The sequence below is a fragment of the Homarus americanus genome, unplaced genomic scaffold, assembly GCF_018991925.1.
Source record: "Homarus americanus isolate GMGI-L3 unplaced genomic scaffold, GMGI_Hamer_2.0 scaffold17703, whole genome shotgun sequence".
Classification (NCBI taxonomy): domain Eukaryota; kingdom Metazoa; phylum Arthropoda; class Malacostraca; order Decapoda; family Nephropidae; genus Homarus; species Homarus americanus.
In genome coordinates this window covers 1-20,573 of record NW_024740926.1, presented here as the reverse complement: position 1 = coordinate 20,573, position 20,573 = coordinate 1, and the positions used below count along the sequence as shown (strand labels likewise).

The window sequence follows — 20,573 nt, the reverse complement described above, 5'->3', positions numbered from 1 at the left end:
ACACCTTTGAACCACTTGGTATACACCCCTTCCCCCCGGTATTTTTAAAGCACCATGGCTGCTAGAAACTCATCACTCTATCATGTTCAGTACTCTTACTGTCTTTCAATGTTTTTCTAATGCACACTTGCTTCTTGGAATCACTTTCTGCATAGAATCTCGTTACTTTTTCTCTTTGCTTCTTTATATCACACACAGTTGACGAACCAATACCATACTGATCACACACCCGTCACACCGAAACACTACGGTCGAGTTTTCTCAAGAGTTCCACCTTATCTTGTATCGATGTGGACTGGTGTTTACGCTTTACACCACCACTGACACTTGTACTTGCCTTTGAAGCCATAGCTGGGGTTAAATATGTCCAAAACAAGCTGAGAATTACACAAAATCAAGAAGCTACCACCAGCAACTGCAGAATAAACAAAGCGAGCGCTGTTAACACGTAATGCCATCTGTGGGCAGCCCAGTAAACTAATCTGGAGGTCAAGGGAATTTTGTCCTGGTTAAAAGAGGTGCCGGACCATCCGTTGCCGGAAAATCGGTGGAGTACCTGTAATTAAGTCCCTAACTTGGTCTTTTTGTGTTTGTATATTAGTGTCAAAGTATTTATGTTTAGAGTACACCCACCTCTCGTTTTACGCGGGGGTTACGTTCTTGAAAACCACCGCTTAATTAAAAACTTCTTAAATTAAACATAAATTTCCCATAAGCATACATGTAAATGGTACAGGTTAAGGGAACCATCATATACCACACAGGGTACGAACAGTGCTCTCACTTAAACCAAGCATGCTGCCAACACACACATACTCCTCTCTGAAGGCCGGTGATCACATTTAATTTCACGCCCATTGTGATTGTTTTTCGTGCCTTTTTAGCTTTAGGCGTCCCAGAGGCAGATGGGTGTTTTACAGACATGGTCAATGGGAGAAACGGCGTTTAACACTAAAAAGGTACGTGATAAACACAATGCAAATTGGAGCAAAGAGAAGTAGTAGTGCTGGTGTGAACTGAGAAAGTGATACCCGGGAAGCTTGCTGGACGTGGTCAAAGTTTTTGTACAGAATACTTCATTATCTTCACCATTAGAAGTAATTATCTTTATTATTACATTATTATAATTATTATTATTAATAATATAAAATTGTTGATGTTGATATGACTGCAACTTTATAGTCATAACTTACAAGTACCTCACCAGGCATCACACGCGACTCCACTGCCAGACGACCAGGTGAATACACGATGCAAATTTAAACTGTCTTGAGCGCGTTATTTAAAAAATAGGTGCGTTTAAATTAGCTTTTGGTATTAACTGAACAATCGCGTTGTTCCAAAAACGCTTAAATCAAACGCACGTAAAACGAGTTACCTGTATATAAAGTAAAAGAATAAAATCATTTTAACACCTGTGCTGAACTGATATTCCAGCTCAGGAGTGCCATAAGAAACGTGAAGATTAGTTATTACAGAAAAACAAAAAAAATTTAACCCAAAGTTGATTGTAAATACATAATGCCGCTCAGTCTCATATTTTCTCTCTTAATTATATTAATAACTTTAAGCTTTGCATAAATCATTGTTTATCAATTTTGATACCTTACAAATACTACTTTCTTTTTTACTTTTTCTACTTGTGTGTTTCACTTCAATTAATTTAACTTTTGTTTTGTTTTTAAGTAGTTTTGAAGAAAGCTACTTTATACAAATTTTAATTTGTACAAAGCAACAGTGTAGTACTGTACTTTATTTTAAGTAATACTTCCAGGTACTTTCTCCATCACTGTTTAAAGTGGATCTGAATTGAGCTGGACCTGATGTGAACTAGACTAAAGTGGGCTGGACGTGCAAGTGAAGGAGATCTGAAGTTAACTGGACCTAAAGGACTAGATAGTAATTAATTACTATTTTCTGGTACTTTGAATATTAGGATGGTTCTACAGGCATTCCCCAGTTTATAAGAGAGTTCTGTTCCTGAAAAACCTTTAGTAAATCAGATAAATTTTCCCATAGACTTCCATTATAAAAGCCGAGATACTTTTCTATAATGAAAATACTAACCCAAAATGTCTTAACCCTTAAGCCCCGGGTTACGTTCCAGAACGTCTGCCTATTTTCCCATGACACAGAAGTGAGAGTTAACACTGTGGTGTTAATAACTTTACTAAAGTGAGGATATTACTTCAATAATTATGTAAGAGATAAAATCACAAAGTAACTTCATGAAATTACCGTTTACTGTATCTTAAAGTATAGTTCAAGTCTTAATGATCAAATTTTTATGTAAAAAATTGGGGTCAAACTATACATGCATAATATTTTTGAGGGGTTACAATTTATGCATTTCCATGGGTCATTTACAGTGAATGATAGTACCTGGTGCAGTACGCACTTATGGTAGGTTAACCTTACCAGTAAGCTCCTTTATCCTGGGGTTGCCTACCGACCCCAAGATCCTATGTGGCTACAGGAAGAGCAGAACCTTTCACTATACAGTATATGCTGGTTTAAATATACAAATGCCTGATAGAATTGGTTTAGATATTTTTCTTTGCATCTGTTTAAATTACTGGGAGATGATCAACTTTCCCCACCTGTGAGCTGTATGCTATGTTATGGTCAGAGTGAGGGAAGATTGGACTAAAGTTAATTGAGAGGGAAGACTGCTGGAGACATAATTGAAGAGTATTACAGTGAGGGTGGGAAGGCTGGTGATATGAATTAAAACTATTCTCAAGTAATGTATATGTGGGAGAAACTTGACTAGAACATAAGACTTTACTGTACTGTAGCAGAAGAAGAGTGAGGAAACACCTTAGGATAGACTGAAGTTTTATACAAGCAAAGGAAGGATATGTGCCACTTAATCTGCACTGGATTATTTTTTTAATTTCTTCCACATCCTAGGTTTAGGTTTCACTTCTTCAGAACTCAACCATAAAGAGAGTCACCTATCAACTGGAATCAACTGAATCTGACCATCTTTCCCCGACCTTTAGGACGGGGTCAGAAGTCTATTCTGGGAAGGATGTTTTTGGACCAGCATGCTTGTTTGTCCAGTGGTTCCAGGAGTCAGGATCCTCTTGAGGGAGAAACCTGGCCCTCAGACTTGGCATCAGCCAGGTTCAGGTGTAACGGGCCGAGTTTTCTCTTTTAATAATTTACCATTCAGATATTATTTTCTGTTAGTATTCTATTTATTCATATACTTATATGTTCGTTGTAGCATTCTTTCCAATGAGTATCCTGTTTTATATACTTATCCTTCTTCAATTCTTTACATATATACTTATTCTTATATATTCTTGCTTATATTCTTACATGTTCTTTATCTCTATATACCTTCTATTCTTATATATTCTTATATAAGTAACTCTTATGCTTCTCTGCTTATATTTTCCAAGTCAATGTTCTTTCTTTTCATTTTCTTTCATATACCGTATTATAATCTCTTCCATTTATTTTGTTCTAGTTATATTCTAAACCATGGATTAACCTGGGAAACCATGTCTTTCTTATTACCACACTTATTATACTTACAACGGTAGACCTGCCACCACCCAGGATTTTTCTATAATATAACATATCTTAGTTAACTGTTAGGTAGCGAGCTTCTAGGCTTGTGAGTTAGTTATTTTCTGAGAACCAATGTGGGAAAGGATAGAGTGGTGATACTCGTAGATTACTAATTCAATATTTATTAACACAGTGATTGGATAAGATGCATCTTAGATTCACTCAGACAAAACAGAACTGCAATTTATTTATTAAGTCATCAAACACTTCAAGAACTTATTACCTCATTAAATACCTCCAAATACTTATTACTTCAATCGACAATTGTGGTATTATCACTCTGCCAAATGATATTCAGTACTGGGTATACACCAGATATCACTGGACCCTCAGGTCTTACCTTACCAAGTAGCAAATTAACTCTTCACTTCTTGGTTATATCATTATACTCTCAGATTATCATTTCATGGTCACTACCGATGAGTACATAGCACACTGGACAACTCCACAATTATCGCAACATACAATACCTCCTGTTAATTCTCAAGGAACAACATGGCACTTTTAACTCTCATTCAGTGGTTCAATACTTAACCTGGGATACTATATTTCGGCTAGTTATCCCCCAAACAAGATACAATAATACTTAGGCCCATGTAACTGTGAGGAGTGCTCCAGGGTAACGCTGGTCTCTACAACAAATGAAGATCGCTGTTAGGGGTCGGTTGTAGACAGACACACGCCCAGGGAGCTGGTGCCTGATTTGCAGGAAACGGACTTCCCAGTTTAATCCTGTCGAATTAACGGCATCGTCCAACCCGGTTACCGACCCACGTTAGCCGATGAGTATTCAGCTCAACACACTGGAGAGACGTTGAGGAAGAGTCACGAATGCCTAAATGCCTAACTTCAACTATACAAAACATACGTCTGGCAACGGTTCAGACGATATCTAAATCTCTACGTTACTTGACTTAATTGGCACAGAATTCACTATGTTAACACCTGAACACTGATATTCACAAAATTGACCAAGTTAAACTGAATTAATAGGCGGCGGGGAACACACGTTAACATACCTGGAGAGACGTTGAGGAAGAGTCACAAATGCGTGATTCTCCCTCGTGTAGAGGTATATACGTGCACCAGTGGGGCAGCTTGGGCCTCCGTATTCATACCAGAAGGGTCGATCTTACCAACAACATAACTTCTCTACCATTTTGGATCACTGTAAACTTAGTTATGAACTCCAGTGTTCTTGATCAGGGTAATTTCCTATGTCTATTCATATAATCTAATCAGAGGTTGAGCTTGCCAGGAAAAGGTGGATTATACACGTCGATAACATTAATTCTGCAAGCAAAGGCCTGAGGCGAACAAGGAGCTATTCACGGGGAGGCGCTACATCTTGGAGATTATACCAGTTGACAGAATAGTTCAGGAAATTAATGACTTTCTCAAATAGACAACTGCCACTAACTAAACTATAAACATCAGATTCTCTGATGTCGGGGCGACAAAATGATATAACTTCAGGCGCGATCAGAAACTCATGGATACCCCCACGGACGACATAAAATACGCCACTAGCTGGCAAACTCGACACTCACTCACTTGACACGTTTTACTAACGATAAGGACAGTTGAAGCGTTCTACCCCACTCACAATGGATCTTGAATGTTCCCACTGTAAACAGACATATCTAGGTTGACTCAAAACAAGGGTGTTTTCTCTCACACTCAAATTCATTTTATAGAGAGGTTGGTTTCAATAAGTCAGAGAAAATGGGATAACGGAGGACTGAGGTGTCTTGAAGTGATAAGAAAACGGACTCCTCAGATGGAGGACTCAACGAAAGCCGAGTTATATGTTTTGTGGGCTATTGAGCGTAATATGAATCATTTGATTTTGGTGCTAACTGACGTGTAAGACCGTGGTCGTGACAACACCACCTGTGTTTTTTTACCAGGTATGATTGGTAATGAGTAATGTGCTGTATGAGTCGAGCACAGTATGATTAGTGGTGAGTCAAGAGCTGTATGAGTGATAGTGAGTCGAGCGCTGTATGAGTGATAGTGAGTCGAGCACAGTATGATTAGTAGTGAGTCAGGCACTGTGAGTAATCTACTGTGTGTATGATTGTTACTGTGTCATGTGCCATATCATCCCATCAATCATCCACCTCCTGTGTGTGAAATGGTGTACTTCCAGGTATCACATATCATGCTGAGTGTCTTGGGTCGTGCACAGTTGATGCTGTATGTGTTGCTTATATCATGTTTTGGGTATTTTGATGCTCTCTCTCTCTTTGTTTATCTTTCTCACACACACACACATGCAAAAAAAAAAAACCCTAAACTAACCTAACTTAGATACATAATGAGATCATTAAAAGTTGAAAGTCACCATCTCTTCTCTCAACAGGTTGGAGGGAGGCATAAGGTCGAGCATGACAACCATTACTGGTGTTGGCTGGGCAGAAGCCGTCACTTGTGCACCAAGATGTCTTCACGTTTTAGCTCTCTGGTCTGTAGTCTCAAATGTAAAGTATGTTGAATATTTCTCCTAAGTTAAGATGCAAGGTTGTATCTGATTGTGTGATTCAAGGTGATGGAATCTCAAAGGTATGTTGAATATTTCTTATAAATTAAGATGTAAAAATGTATCTGATTGGTGACATAAGATACAACATTGGTCAAGGATGAGTTGTCCTAATTTATTTAGTATGGATCAGGAAGCTGATTCTAGGACTGTAGTTAGCCTGATTAAAACTCGGGCCTTCGTTGATGAGCAGCAGCAATTTGACAGTAATTACATAAGATCATCGGAATCGTCTTAGTGATGTGCAAACCGATAAAGGATTTTTTAATGCTAGATGCGATTGTATTTTTTAAAACTCAATCTCCACTGAGTTGGAGGTACAGCCCAGGTCAAGAGGCCTACAACCACAAAATCTTTGTCATAAGACAATTTTTTTTTTTTTACGGAGTTGTGGTCACTGCTGTGATTAGCCACCCAAAGGTCAACCAGGGAGTGTAGTACTGTGCCTTTAGTTAAATCAGTTGATAGTGTCATCAGTGACTGCGGAACAGGTTGTAAATACTTAGAGTGAATACAAATTGGCAAGCAAGCTGTTAAGGCACCACTGCCACAGAGACTTTTATTTTGTATTTGTGCTCTCTCAATGACTGAAACTGTGCCTAACACCATTCACAGGGAGATACAATAAGTACTTTCAGAATAACACATAAATGCCTAAATCATTCCTTGGAAACCAATAGTTGATAAGTAATTAGCACTGCCCTGTGGTACCCCTTTTGTGACAGGTACAGATAATGATTTAGTGCCATTAATCACCACACACTGCTTGCAGTCATATAGAAAGTCTTCTATCCACGCTAGGATATTTCCCCAAATACCGTACCCTTCCAGTTTGATTTTCAGCCTTTCATGGGGTACACTGTTGAAAGCCTTGGCAAAATCTAGGTATATGTTATCGATATTACCACCCCGTTCCAGAATATGGGTCCAAATATCCAATACTTTGAGCAATTGTGTTAAGCAGGAATGCCCCGGCATAAAACCATGTTGGCAATCCTCTACAAGGTTGTTTTGTAGTAGCTGTTCCATTACGGCATCTCTGATAGTACTCTCAAGTATTTTACATATTATGCTGGTCAGGCTCACCCCTCTATAGTTGTTCGTGGAGTGACGATCACCCTTCTTGAGTATAGGACTCGCATAAACCACTTTCCAATCACTGGGGACCTTTTGTTCATCCAGGCATTTACAAAACAGGATCTTTAGGGGCTCGGCAAGCTTGTTGCACAACTCTCTTAGCACTCTGGGATGCACAATGTCAGGGCCAGGACTCTTATGGACCTTCAGCTTTGACAGTTTATTTCTAATACCCTCTTCTGTGAACATAATGTGGGTCACTGCTGTGTCGAACCGTTTGTCACCAAACGCAGGAAGGTTAATCGCATCCTCTCCTGTGAACACCGAGGAAAAGAAGCTGTTCAATGTCTCGGCTTTATCCTAGTCAGAATCTGCGTAACTACCATCTTCAAGCCTCAGGTCTGATACTCCTACTCGCATTTTTAATTTCGACTTTGCATAGCGGTAAAACGCCTTTGGATTTGTCTTGACCTCACTTGCAACCAGCCTCTGGAACTCCTTTTCTGCCCTTCTACACCTACCTTTGCTTGTTTTCTGGCTCTTGCATACATCCTCCTGTCCTGCTCATCGCATGACCCAACCTACGTCTTGAATTCTGAGTTTTCTTCTTAACTTTATCGACCGCCTCATGGTTCATGTGTAGGGACCCCCTCATATTCCTAGAGGCACTGGGTTTGGTCTTGGGTATATATTTATAGATCAAATGGGTCACTTTACTAGTTATGATATTCAGCGTAGTGTATGTGTTCTTGTGCCTCAATGAGTTGGGCCAGTGGATTCCCCTCATCTCTTCCCTCATCCCATTGTAATTTCCCTTGTAATATTTGCACCTTGGCCTGGCCTTATCTTGAACTAGGTAACAGTTAAATCTGAATGACAACACTATGTGGTGACTGGTGCCAACTGGGGCAAGATGTTCCAGTTTGGCCACCATACCCTCCTCATTTGTTATGATGTGGTCTAGTGGCTTGGGTGTTTGCTCCCCTCTGTAATGTATCGGGTCTCTAACATGATGGAACAGAAAATTATCTCTCAGAGTTTCTAAAAAAAGAGTAACAGGGTTATTCAAGTCATTTCGGGTGAACTCGTTTTTCCAGTCTGTGTCGCCATAGTTAAAGTACACATGATATGGAGGTGGCTAGGGTTGAGCATTGCTGCAGTGTCTATTAAGGCTCTTAAGTTCCTTTGATTTAGTGGGCCACAGTTTGGGGATCTGTAGATACACCTGACGATAAGTAATTTAATTTTACACCATTTGGACTCTTCAAAAACATCCTCTCCCTGTACTCTCACCTGGCTGACTCTAAGGTCTTGCCTAGCATAGATAACCACACCCCTCTTGCAAGTTTTTTGAGAAAGGATCGTAAATGAGTCATATCCAGCTATACTGAACTCGCATTCCTCTGGGTCAATTCTCCTGTTCTTGTACTAACAGGGGCCGGATACTCAAAAACATTTATGGGGATGTATGTCGTTGTGTACCCCGTAACTGGACATACAGTCTCAGATTGGCATACTCAAAACACAGATGGTATACTCAAAACAAATATTTGACATCGAACTCCGCAAGTTAAAGTGCGTAACTTACACCAGCTCCTGAGGTTGTGTAACACTCTCAACCCGGATGTAGTAGTGACCAATTCCCTATTGTATAAAAAATAATAATAATATATGTTGTAATGTTGACTTGGTTTATCATAGGATAATGAAGAAAATATTTTGTACACCAACATACTGAAATATAATATTTCACTTTGTCTTTTTCGTAACTTTTTTGTTGCCATAATAAGCGGCTTGAGTGTTTGTATTTGTCTCAGTTTGGAAGAGACGCATCTTTTGTCTTCTTACAAATTATAAAGTATTTTTTACCAAAACAGAAGGTTTGTATTGTTCACACTTGGGTAAAAATATGTTTTATGACTGAGTAAACTTGCAGATAGAACTTATTAATGTTGTATAGCCGTAAATATCCCTCAGTAATGAAAGCCAATATGAGGTGAAGTGAACATTCCTGCCAAGACTTCACCTGTTTTTCTAATATTCAACCAATAGTCTTAGCCTATTTTCTTATGTATATGGCTTATGATAACATGAAAGGCTATAAATTTCCATAGGCTAGCCAAAATTAAACGATATTAGGCGTAACATGTGGGTTGCAATTAACTTGATTAATAGGGGCCTATATAACTCTTTTTCAGTCTTAGACAAATAAATGTTTAAACGTGGGGCCTACTTAATTTAGTTAAAACATGAGGATTATTTAAATAAGAAATTATACCAATAGGTTATAGGTTAGAGAGGTTTGGTTTGGTTATGTTATGTTATGGTATGTTAGGTTAGGTTAGAGAATGTGTACATGGTTTTTTGGTGAGTGTCAGGCCGTCAGTGAGACACTTTGTCTAGCAGCTACCTTAGGCCTAGTTCCAGACTTTCAACATTATCATAGGTAGAGTATTAATTTAAGAAAATTTACGGCTAATCCGATATAATTTCAGGTTTTAAATTGTTGTTTTTTGTATGAACTTGAAGACAATTCAGACCAAATGTCCCCAACATTGAAAGGAAAACACCAGGGTCTAGGCTAAATGAGTAATTTAAGAGAAGTGAGTTGTCATTTAGGTTCGGCAAAGCTATGTTATCAATAACCAATTTATTTGAATTTGCCCAGAATAGTGTATACTTCAGCCTCACTGAAATTAGGCCGTCTCTTCTTGGCTGGTGTTCCTTCCATGTTTACAAAATAATATTATGTGCGTCGCTCTCAGCTGATTTCTCCTTCTCTTGTGATTGGTTGATGATTTTGTTAACTGAGCGCTGATTGGCCAACTAGCTCCTGCACTGACATCTACCTTCCGACAAGAGAACTTAATTTACAGGGTAAACACTAGAGTTATGAATACTTACGAAAGGCTTACGGAACTGTAATTAAATTTTGAGTATGCTAAATTTACGGGACTGTAAAGATTCGACAATATATGGTACTGTATCATGCTAAAAGACGTAACTTATGAGGTGTTTTGAGTATCCGGCCCCAGTTCTACAACTCCTACAATATCTGGTTGGTGTACCTTCAGTAGTGTTTCAAACTCCTCTCTCTTATCAAGAAACATGTCAGAATTAGTGTACATAACATTCGAGCCAGAATTTGTTCTCGGTAATGTCTGCTCTTAGTAGTAACACCCCCCCCATTCTCAAAAGCTGCAGCATTTGCTAAGTACACTGTATGTCATTGTTTACACCGTGCTCGCCTCCTCCCGGGTGGGGGGTAGAGCGGGTGGAGGGTGCGCTGTTGACACACTTGCTTCCACTATCTTCTCCCCGTTCCTCCTCGACTCATCCCTTCTCTGCTTCAAGCCCTGCAGGAGCTTCCTGTGCTGTTCCCTCTGCATTACCGTGCATTCTGGGTGAATGAATACACTCCAAGATGCCTCGCTCCTTGCTAAGTTTTTTGCCTGCCGAATAACCTTCCATTTCTCCTCCTCACTCACTAGTGTGATCCTGAGGGGACCAGGCTTATCTCCCTGCTGTTGTCCCAGCCTCCTCACATCCTGGAGGGTTGATGGCATTTTCAGAACCTCTGTACAAATATTCTTAAACTACATCTTATCGTGTGTTATCTTACTCTAAGTTCCCTCCGCCTGGCTCTCAGGGACTCCAAAAACTATTACATTGTTCCTGCGCTGGAAACGTTCCAGTTGTTCCTCCTCTCCCCTAACAGTAGGTCCGTTAATTTCCATTTCTTCGACACACTGCTTCAGGGTTCCTAGCTGCTGTAGAACCTGTTCTGATCCTAAATTACTCTCCCCCACCTCCAGTAGCCCTGCTAATGCCTCGGCATAACTTCTCTTAACAACTACCTCCATTATATCGGCTACTTCCTCAGTCTTAGCAAGGATATCTTTCCCAACTTGTCCTAGTTTGGCAACCAGCAAGGCTCTAGCGTCATCTATTTTCGTCCCTAGGGAACTCATTCCCCTTTTGCTTGCAATCGCCTCTTTCACCTTGACTCTGCAGTCAGGGCAATACCAGCAACAGCCTTCATGCTTTACAGCAGCTTGCATCGTCCTAAATGTTGCATTAGTCAGGCCTGTATCATCCATATCTGTTATCCCCGCATTAATCTCATATCATACTCATGGTTGTTGTTGTTGGGGGGGGGGTGCAGACTGTGTATAGATCTACATTTATTTAAGAATAAAGAAAAAAAACAGTACTTAGCTGCCCTCTGCTGGTTTTATCCTCCCCTGTTGCCTTTAGGGTTGTCTTCTCTTATTTTTTTTCAGTTCACTTCTGCAATTTGTCAGTATTTACGTGCTATCTCTATGTACACTGCATTGTGCTATGACTAATGGATTTTATACACCCTTTCAGTCCTTAAGAAACCCAGAAAAATAAAATAAATCTTTCTTTGGGGCAGTAATAGACTGCCTTTTAGGATGGCCAAACTTGTTGTTTTTATTTTTATTTTTTTATTTTAACTATTATTTCCTTATACTACAGTACTTTCTTTTCCCGTTCACGTCTATATCTCTTGGTGCTATCACTGTGTACACTGTATCTCCCTGTGAATGGTGTATTGTAGGCACAGTTTCAGTCCATGAGAAAACACACAAGCAAAATTTTTGACCAAATATACTTTTCTCTCAGAATTGGAATTTAAGAGGTTTAACTAATTAGGTACATACAGAATAACACACACACCTAAATCTCACCTTGGAAACCCATAGCTGGCGAGTAATTAACATTGTGAACCTTGGTATTTTTTTCATTACCAGTTGGGATCAGGAGACTTTATGGAGAGATGAGTGATCCAGAGACCATTAGCCTGGTCCAGGGGTCAGCAGTCTGTTGGTCTTAGGACCAGTATTAATCTGGTTTAGGGACCCCCCTTTATTTTTCTAAATTAGTGTAATGTCTGAAATGTTTAGCCTAATTATAGGTCAAGGATAAGTTGTCCTAATTTATTTAGTATGGATCAGGAAGCTAATTCTAGGACTGTAGTTAGCCTGATTAAAACTGCACAGCTTGTTACCTCAAAATACCATGTGCATTGGGTATGTGTGGCCTCCCTCACAGGTTCACTGTCAAATCTCTCATCTGGAAGTTTTTGACCAGAGAACTGGAAGAGAATTCTCTCTGGAGGAAAGAACTTCAGATGACCCTTACCTCTTAGCTCAGAGATCAGGTTATTTTGCTAGGAGGTGCCTTTTGCTTGGACCAGCATTAGTTGTGCAGAGAGGTGCTGGTAGCCTAAGGGATGGTCGTGCACCAACTAGTGTTTAATAAAGTCATCATACAAATTTATATTTGTTCATCATGTACTACAAATACACAATGTAAGTCCACTAAACCAAAGATAATTTAGGAAGGACATCCAAAGATTATTTCCATTAAAGTATGGGATAAATAAATCGTTAGTTAGTCATTAAAATTACCATCCAAGTTCACATTGGCTCTTGTGTTGTGAAGGTGTAAATATTAACTAACTCCTTGTAATTCTGCACTAATACACTTGTCACATACATACATACACACCATTGTTAAGTATTTTATCTAAGTGCCATACATATGGTGTATCTTGATATTTCTGTAATAAGTTGTACTTGACACAGGAGGAGACGTCTGGTCCTGCAGCAACACAGCACAGCACCTTATATCACGGCTCCTGTACAGAAGAAAACTTATCTACTGATTCTTGGCAGATTATGTTACCATTTGAGGTGAACTGAAGCCTTGATGTAATAGTGATTGAAGACTACAGTACAGGAGGAGAGAGAGTGTTATCTGGCATTGGTATTAAAATAGTTAGCAACTGTGTGTTAATAACTTACAGGGTTCAGTTTAACACAGATAGGCTCATCATATATTTTAATAAAGTACAGGTATCCCCCAAGATACTTACAGTATGTCCAATAAATGAACAATCATTATTACAAAAATATCAGTTTGACTTGACAAATTCCCCTCAGTCACAGGGTCAGTATAGTCCAGTGGTGCATTGGCACTATTGCAGAATGTTGGTTGTGTTTAATGTATTTATTATTTTACAAGAATTATATTGGTGAAAAACCCACCAGTTGACTGATTTTTCCCTCCCAGAACATAATACAAGAGTTGTACCATTCAATATGTTTTTTAACTTAGAACCCTTAGTGCTATACAGTATGTTAGAGGATACCTGTACATGTAAATTAATGTACAGTACTGTAGGTTCACCTGTTGGGGAAGTGAAGGCAGTGTTAATCACAAGGTTCAGTATACAGTACACTGCTCTTAATGGACCAGTGGATTAACCAAACACTACTTAACAAAGTTCATTTAAGTTGTAGTGGAAAAATAATTAATTTGCAGAACTTGACATGAAGTATTTATGAAAAATGATTCAATGTGTACATAATGTGAGGTGCCTGGTGGAAGAGTGATGTATGTGCCAAGACCACAAGCAAGGTTAAAGTTTGTTTACACTGTATCCCACCACACTTATAGTTTTATACTGTATATCCTCTGGCAACTGTTGAAACAAACATCTTGCTTGACCACTAACTCGCTTCCACCGAGTGCCTCATACATTTGTGTTTTTCACAACTGTATTGTACTATATTGTATTGTACTATATTATATTGTACTGTACTATATTGTATTGTACTGTACTATATTACTGTATATTGTATTGTACTTTACTATAATATATTGTAATGTACTATATTACTGTATATTGTATTGTACTTTACTATATTATATTGTACTGTACTATATTGTATTGTACTGTACTATATTGTATTGTACTGTACTGTATTGTATTGTACTGTACTATATTGTAATGTACTGTACTATATTGTATTGTACTGTACTATATTGTATTGTACTGTACTATATTGTACTGTACTGTACTATATTGTACTGTACTGCACTATATTGTATTGTACCATACTGTACTATATTGTATTGTACTGTACTATATTGTATTGTATTGTACTATATTGTACTGTACTATATTGTATTGTACTATATTATATTGTACTGTACCATACTGTACTATATTGTATTGTACTGTACTATATTGTATTGTACTGTACTATATTGTATTGTACTGCACTGTACTATAATGTACTGTACTGTGTTTTATTGTACTGTATTGTACTATATTGTATTGTATTATATTATACTGTACTATATTGTACTGTACTGTGCTATATTGTACTGTGCTATATTGTACTGTACTATATTGTATTGTACTGCACTATATTCTATTGTACTGTACTATATTCTATTGTACTGTACTATATTATACTGTACTGTTCTATATTGTTTTGTAGTATATTGTATTGTGCTGTACTTTATTATACTGTACTATATTGTATTGTACTATATTCTATTGTAGTGTATTGTACTATGCTGTGCTGTACTATATTTTATTGTACTGTACTATACTGTATTTTATTGTACTGTTCTGTATTATACTGTTGGGTACTGTACTGCACTACAGCCACTCCTTGACTTACGAGAGGGTTAGGGACCCAAATCCAGGTCGAAAATGCAAAGATACGTAGAAAATCTAAAATGGGTGTCTCTTTTTCTTCTCAGCACCACAAAACTCTCATTTTTAAGCATGCAAACCATTTTGAAGGGAATTACAAACGAAAATTTTGTCAGTACACAGCGCAATCACTAAAGTCGGGACTCGAAAATACGTAATTTGAAAAAAAAATTTGGTACGACCGAGGCGGTTGTATGTCCAGTAGGTCGTAATTCGAGGAGTAGCTGTATATTGTAGCCTTGAAGTGTACCAACTATATAGTCCTTGGTACCAGAATTGTGCATTTTATGTACCAAGGCTATATAGTCTTGCATGCCTAGAAGTGCTCATTTTGTGTACCTACAGTAGACTGTATAGCCTTGGTGCACTTTTACTAATACTACTTTTTTTTCTTCACCTTTATAGTTTTTTGTTTCACTTCAGTTAATTAAATTATTATTATTAAAGTAGTTTTGAAGAAGATTACAGGGGGCCCCCAATTTACGAACAGGTTCCGTTCCTTGTGACATTCTTTTTCGGATTTGTACTTAGGTCGGAACACGCGCCATGAGCATACCATACTTACAGAACAATGTTTAAAATCACACTATATCACAGCCTAAGTCCTTATATACATCTAAAATCAATTAATTTAAGACAAAAGCGAAATAGATTGACAATACAGTAAATGAAAGTAAAAATTATAATTTGATGATATATTGTAAATTTCATGTTTAACACCGTTCATATCGGCGGGGACTCCCTGTACTTTCTACAAGTTTTAATTTTTACATAGTAACAGTGCAGTACTTTGTCTTAAGTAATATTTTCATATACTTTCTCCCCCACTGGCTAAAATGGACCTGCAGTGAACTAGACCTGAAGTGAACTGGACTGTAATTACTATCTGGTATTTTATTTAATATTTTCTGGTACTTTTAATATTAGAAAGGTTCTACAGACATCCCTCAGTTTATAAAAGTTTTGTTCCTGAGAAACCTTTAGTAAATCACATCAATTTTTCCATAGACTCCCATTATAAAAGCCAAGATACTTTTCTGCGATGAAAATACTTCCCCCAAATGATGTACTGTACACAATGATTATAAGCCACTATAGGAGGAGCTCTACTGATGAATGAGTTATGTTCTGGAGGTTTGTTTGTGAGTCCAATTTGTTTTCTTAAAACTAAGAGTCGTCTTATACAACGGGTATACAATGTCGATCTCTAAATACACTCCACCACTAGCATCAGATTTTCACTTTGCTGTACCGGCAGGTCTCGGTCACATAATTTCCAGCACTCGTAAATAAGTTTTACCTAACTGTAGCATTTTTCCAGAAGAGTAAATGTTACTGAACTCTGCTTAAGTTTAGTGTTTACACTAGTCACATTATGGGTGTCCCTACACACACCGACACCTTTCAAAATATCTTTCGATGTTAACTGCGATTTTTTACAAACAAATGTTACTGGGGCAATAACTTGTAATATTTGTTGTTAAATTTAAAAAAAAAATGGCGTTATTGTATATTGATATAATGCTCCAGCATATTTATAAATGTTTACATGAATGTGGTGTAAAGTTGTTAACAAGACAGGCACCTGGGAACAGCTGGCTGGGCTGCAGCAGCTCGGTCAGTGAATGTCACTAGATTTATCGGCAAAATTGCTAAATACAAAAAAATCTGGAGAAATACCATTACATATAAGACGTTATCTAACACGAGAATTGTTAACAATGGCTTTGATAAATGCCAAAAAAACTGTCACAGGTGGCATTAAAGGTAGACGGCGTAAACAACGCTAAACTGGCAACTAGGAGGTCAACATATGAATGACCACTATCTCTGTTGTACAGTAGTCAGTATACTGCACATTATGTTCACATAGACTCAAGTACTAAGTACCATAGAATGTTGATGCACAGCTGGCACAAAATTAATGGTCACTTTCCTATCTGTATACAACTGTTAGTACAGTGTATTTCCATATAGATATTCAATGAACAAATAATTGATGGGTCTTATCCCACAAAGGGTAGGTTAAGACAATATGAAACTCATCTTAATTGTGAAGTTAAACAGATTATAAGGATCGTCAGTTCATTTTCCTTCAGAATTATCAGTGAAAATTATTTTTGGATCACCTCTGGCTTATTTAACCTTAAGATTAACCACCCTAACCTTACCTAACTTACTTAGTGTTAAGGTGCTTATTTCATCAGGTGATATTAATTGGGGGCTAATCTTCATGTGATCTTTGGTTTCTCTATCAAGCTCCTCAGATCAGCCATCACACCAGACCAGGACCAGGACCTGGACGAGAGAAGGAATACTTGGTCTACCTTGCAGTATGTTATTGAGTTAGTTACTTTACAGTAGAAGTAAGTGGCCACACCAGTACTTAACAGATTATTTAACTATGTTGAGTTTTGGTGTTGCTGTGTTATTTGAACCTTTCTATAGATTTGTAAACTGACTAATGACTTTAGACGGTGTTTAAGATTAGGTTTCTAACAGTTAAAACTGTGGTTAAGTTGTGTGGAAGTGAGACAATGACTTAGCACTATGCTGAAGGTGTTTAAAAGTGAGAAAGTGACTTATAGTGAAGTTTGTAGAAGTGAGGATATTAGTTTAAAAAATTGTGTCTGGGATAAAAGACTAATTACCTTCATGAGATTTAGAGTATAGTTTAATTTTTATACAAGAAGTTGGAGGTCAATACTGTAGGCGTAATATTTTTTAGGGATTAAAATTCTTCCTTTTCCGTGGATCATTTACAGTGAAAGGTACAGTGCAGAGTGAGAGAAGGCTGGTTGTATATTATGGTTGAGAGAGGAAAGGCTGTACTGTACTAAGTTAATGGATAGGGAAGACTGCCGGACGTATGACTGACGAGTATTACAGTAAAGGAGGGAAAGCTGTTGAGTGTATGACTTGAGATAATACAGTACTGAAGTTGTATGAGCAAGAGAAAAGGCTGGTGATGTGAATTAAAACTGTGCTGAAATAATGTATAATTGAGGGGAAACTTGACTAGAATGTAAGATTTACTGTACTGAAGCAGATAAAGAGTGAGGGAGGACTGTAGACTAGACTGAAGTTTTATACAAGTGAAGGAAGGATTTGTATTACTTAATCTGCACTGGATTTCTTTCTTTCTTTCGTTTCTTCCACATCCTAGGTTAGGTTTTATTTCATCAGAGCCAACCATAAAGAGAGTCATCTATTAACTGCAGCTGACCCCACCATAGTTTCATCTATCAACTGCAGCTGACCCCAACATGAAGGACATTTCATCTATCAACTGGAATCAACTGCATCTGAACCCCTTTCCCCTACCCCTTTAGAGCGGGGGTCAGAAGTCTCTTCTGGGAAGTACCTTACTCTCGGAGCATTATAACTCTGGGTTTATGGCTCGGACATTTCTGTATCTGGGATAAGGAGCTTCCTGGAGGAGGCGACTGGCCCTAGGAGCAGCAATTGCTGTATCTAGGTGTCAGCGTTAGGCTGCTTAGGTTCCCTTTTTTTTTTAAGGATCTTCAGGCGAGCCTCTTCAAGGATACACTGAATCCTAGGACAAGGAGAGCCGGTCCTGAAGAAGATTGGTACCATTTTTTTTATCCTTTTGAGCTGGGGTCAGGGGGCTTCTTCCTAGAGGTGATTGGCTTTTGGACCAGCATGCTTGTTTGTCCAGTGGTTCCAGGAGTCAGGATCCTCTTGGGGGAGAACCTTGGCCCTCGGACCTGGCGTGAGCCAGGTTCAGGGACTCCCCTTTTTTTCTCATCTTAGGCTCTGTCTAAGGTGTCCTCTCAGTTCATAGTGGCTGGGGCACTGAAAACAGTTTGCCTCACCTTATGAATCTGTGAAGGGCACCTAAGACTTCTTCCACAGGAGCTGTTTTATCTCCTGTCTTAGAAATCCATTGATTTCTAAGATCAGAGATAAAAACACACTAGTGTGAAAGAAGTCTTAGGTGTTCTTCACTGATTCATAAGGTGAGATGAACTGTTTTCAGTGCCCCAGTCACTAGGAACCTAGGGAGGTCACCCTAAGGCCAAGCCTAATTCCAAGATGAGGGACTATGTCCCTCAGCCTTAGGGGGAGGGGAGAATCCCCCCTCCTCCTTGGAGAGGGGAGGGGGAGAAACCCCCCCTCCCCCTTGGAGAGGGGAGGGGGAGAAACCCCCCCTCCCCCTTGGAGAGGGGAGGGGGAGAAACCCCCCCTCCCCCTTGGAGAGGGGAGGGGGAGAAACCCCCCCCCTCCCCCTCCTCTGTAATCATAGAATGTACTGGAAGTATAAATAAAAGTTATATTGAAATTTTAAAGTTTTATTTAAAAACCACTTTACAAAATAGTTTGTGGGGGGAGTCCTCCTCCCCCCCCTTCCAGGGAGAGGGGGTCCTCCCCCTCCCCTCTCCAAGGAGGAGTGGAGTCCTCCTCCCCCCCCCCCCTCCCCTTTCAGGGAGAGGGGGTCCTCCCCTCCCCTCCCTTCAGGGAGGTCAGCCTCCCCCCCTTGCAGAGATCCTCCTCTCCCCTTCCGGGGAGGTCAACCTCCCCCCCCCTTGCAGGGGGGAATCCTCCCCTCCCTTCCAGGGAGAGGGGGTCCTCCTCCCCCCCCCTAAGGCTGAGGGACATAGTCCCTCATCTTGGAATTAGGCTTGGCCTTTGGGTGACCTCCCTAGGTTCCTAGTGACTGGGGCACTGAACACAGTTCATCTCACCTTATGAATCAGTGAAGAACACCTAAGACTTCTTTCACACTAGTGTGTTTTTATCTCTGATCTTAGAAATCAATGGATTTCTAAGACAGGAGATAAAACAGCTCCTGTGAAAGAAGTCTTAGGTGCCCTTCACAGATTCATAAGGTGAGGCAAACTGTTTTCAGTGCCCCAGCCACTATGAACTGAGAGGACACCTTAGACAGAGCCTAAGATGAGAAAAAAAGGGGAGTCCCTGAACCTGGCTCACGCCAGATCCGAGGGCCAAGGTTCTCCCCCAAGAGGATCCTGACTCCTGGAACCACTGGACAAACAAGCATGCTGGTCCAAAAGCCAATCACCTCTAGGAAGAAGCCCCCTGACCCCAGCTCAAAAGGATAAAAAAAATGGTACCAATCTTCTTCAGGACCGGCTCTCCTTGTCCTAGGATTCAGTGTATCCTTGAAGAGGCTCGCCTGAAGATCCTTAAAAAAAAAGGGAACCTAAGCAGCCTAACGCTGACACCTAGATACAGCAATTGCTGCTCCTAGGGCCAGTCGCCTCCTCCAGGAAGCTCCTTATCCCAGATACAGAAATGTCCGAGCCATAAACCCAGAGTTATAATGCTCCAAGAGTAAGGTACTTCCCAGAAGAGACTTCTGACCCCCGCTCTAAAGGGGTAGGGGAAAGGGGTTCAGATGCAGTTGATTCCAGTTGATAGATGAAATGTCCTTCATGTTGGGGTCAGCTGCAGTTGATAGATGAAACTATGGTGGGGTCAGCTGCAGTTGATAGATGAAACTATGGTGGGGTCAGCTGCAGTTAATAGATGACTCTCTTTATGGTTGGCTCTGATGAAATAAAACCTAACCTAGGATGTGGAAGAAACGAAAGAAAGAAAAGGAAACAAATTGCAGATTAAAGTAATACCAAATCTTTCCTTCCTTATAGCTTCAGTCTAGTCTACAGTCCTCCCTCACTCTTTATCTGCTTCAGTACAGTAAATCTTACATTCTAGTCAAGTTTCCCCTCAATTATACATTATTTCAGCACAGTTTTAATTCACATCACCAGCCTTTTCTCTTGCTCATACAACTTCAGTACTGTATTATCTCAAGTCATACACTCAACAGCTTTCCCTCCTTTACTGTAA

General features: G+C 39.4%; 1 long non-coding RNA gene across 2 annotated transcripts; it reads left to right on the top strand.

The window, feature by feature from the left end:
- Positions 1–6: 6 nt before the first annotated feature.
- Positions 7–13,274, top strand: LOC121875563. Of its 2 annotated transcripts, none has more exons than XR_006090633.1 (2): positions 7–3,135; positions 12,814–13,274. It is a non-coding gene; the product is annotated as an uncharacterized LOC121875563 (long non-coding RNA). The 2 variants fall into 2 exon arrangements; XR_006090634.1 differs by lacking the exon at positions 12,814–13,274 and adding an exon at positions 5,948–6,504.
- Positions 13,275–20,573: the final 7,299 nt, after the last annotated feature.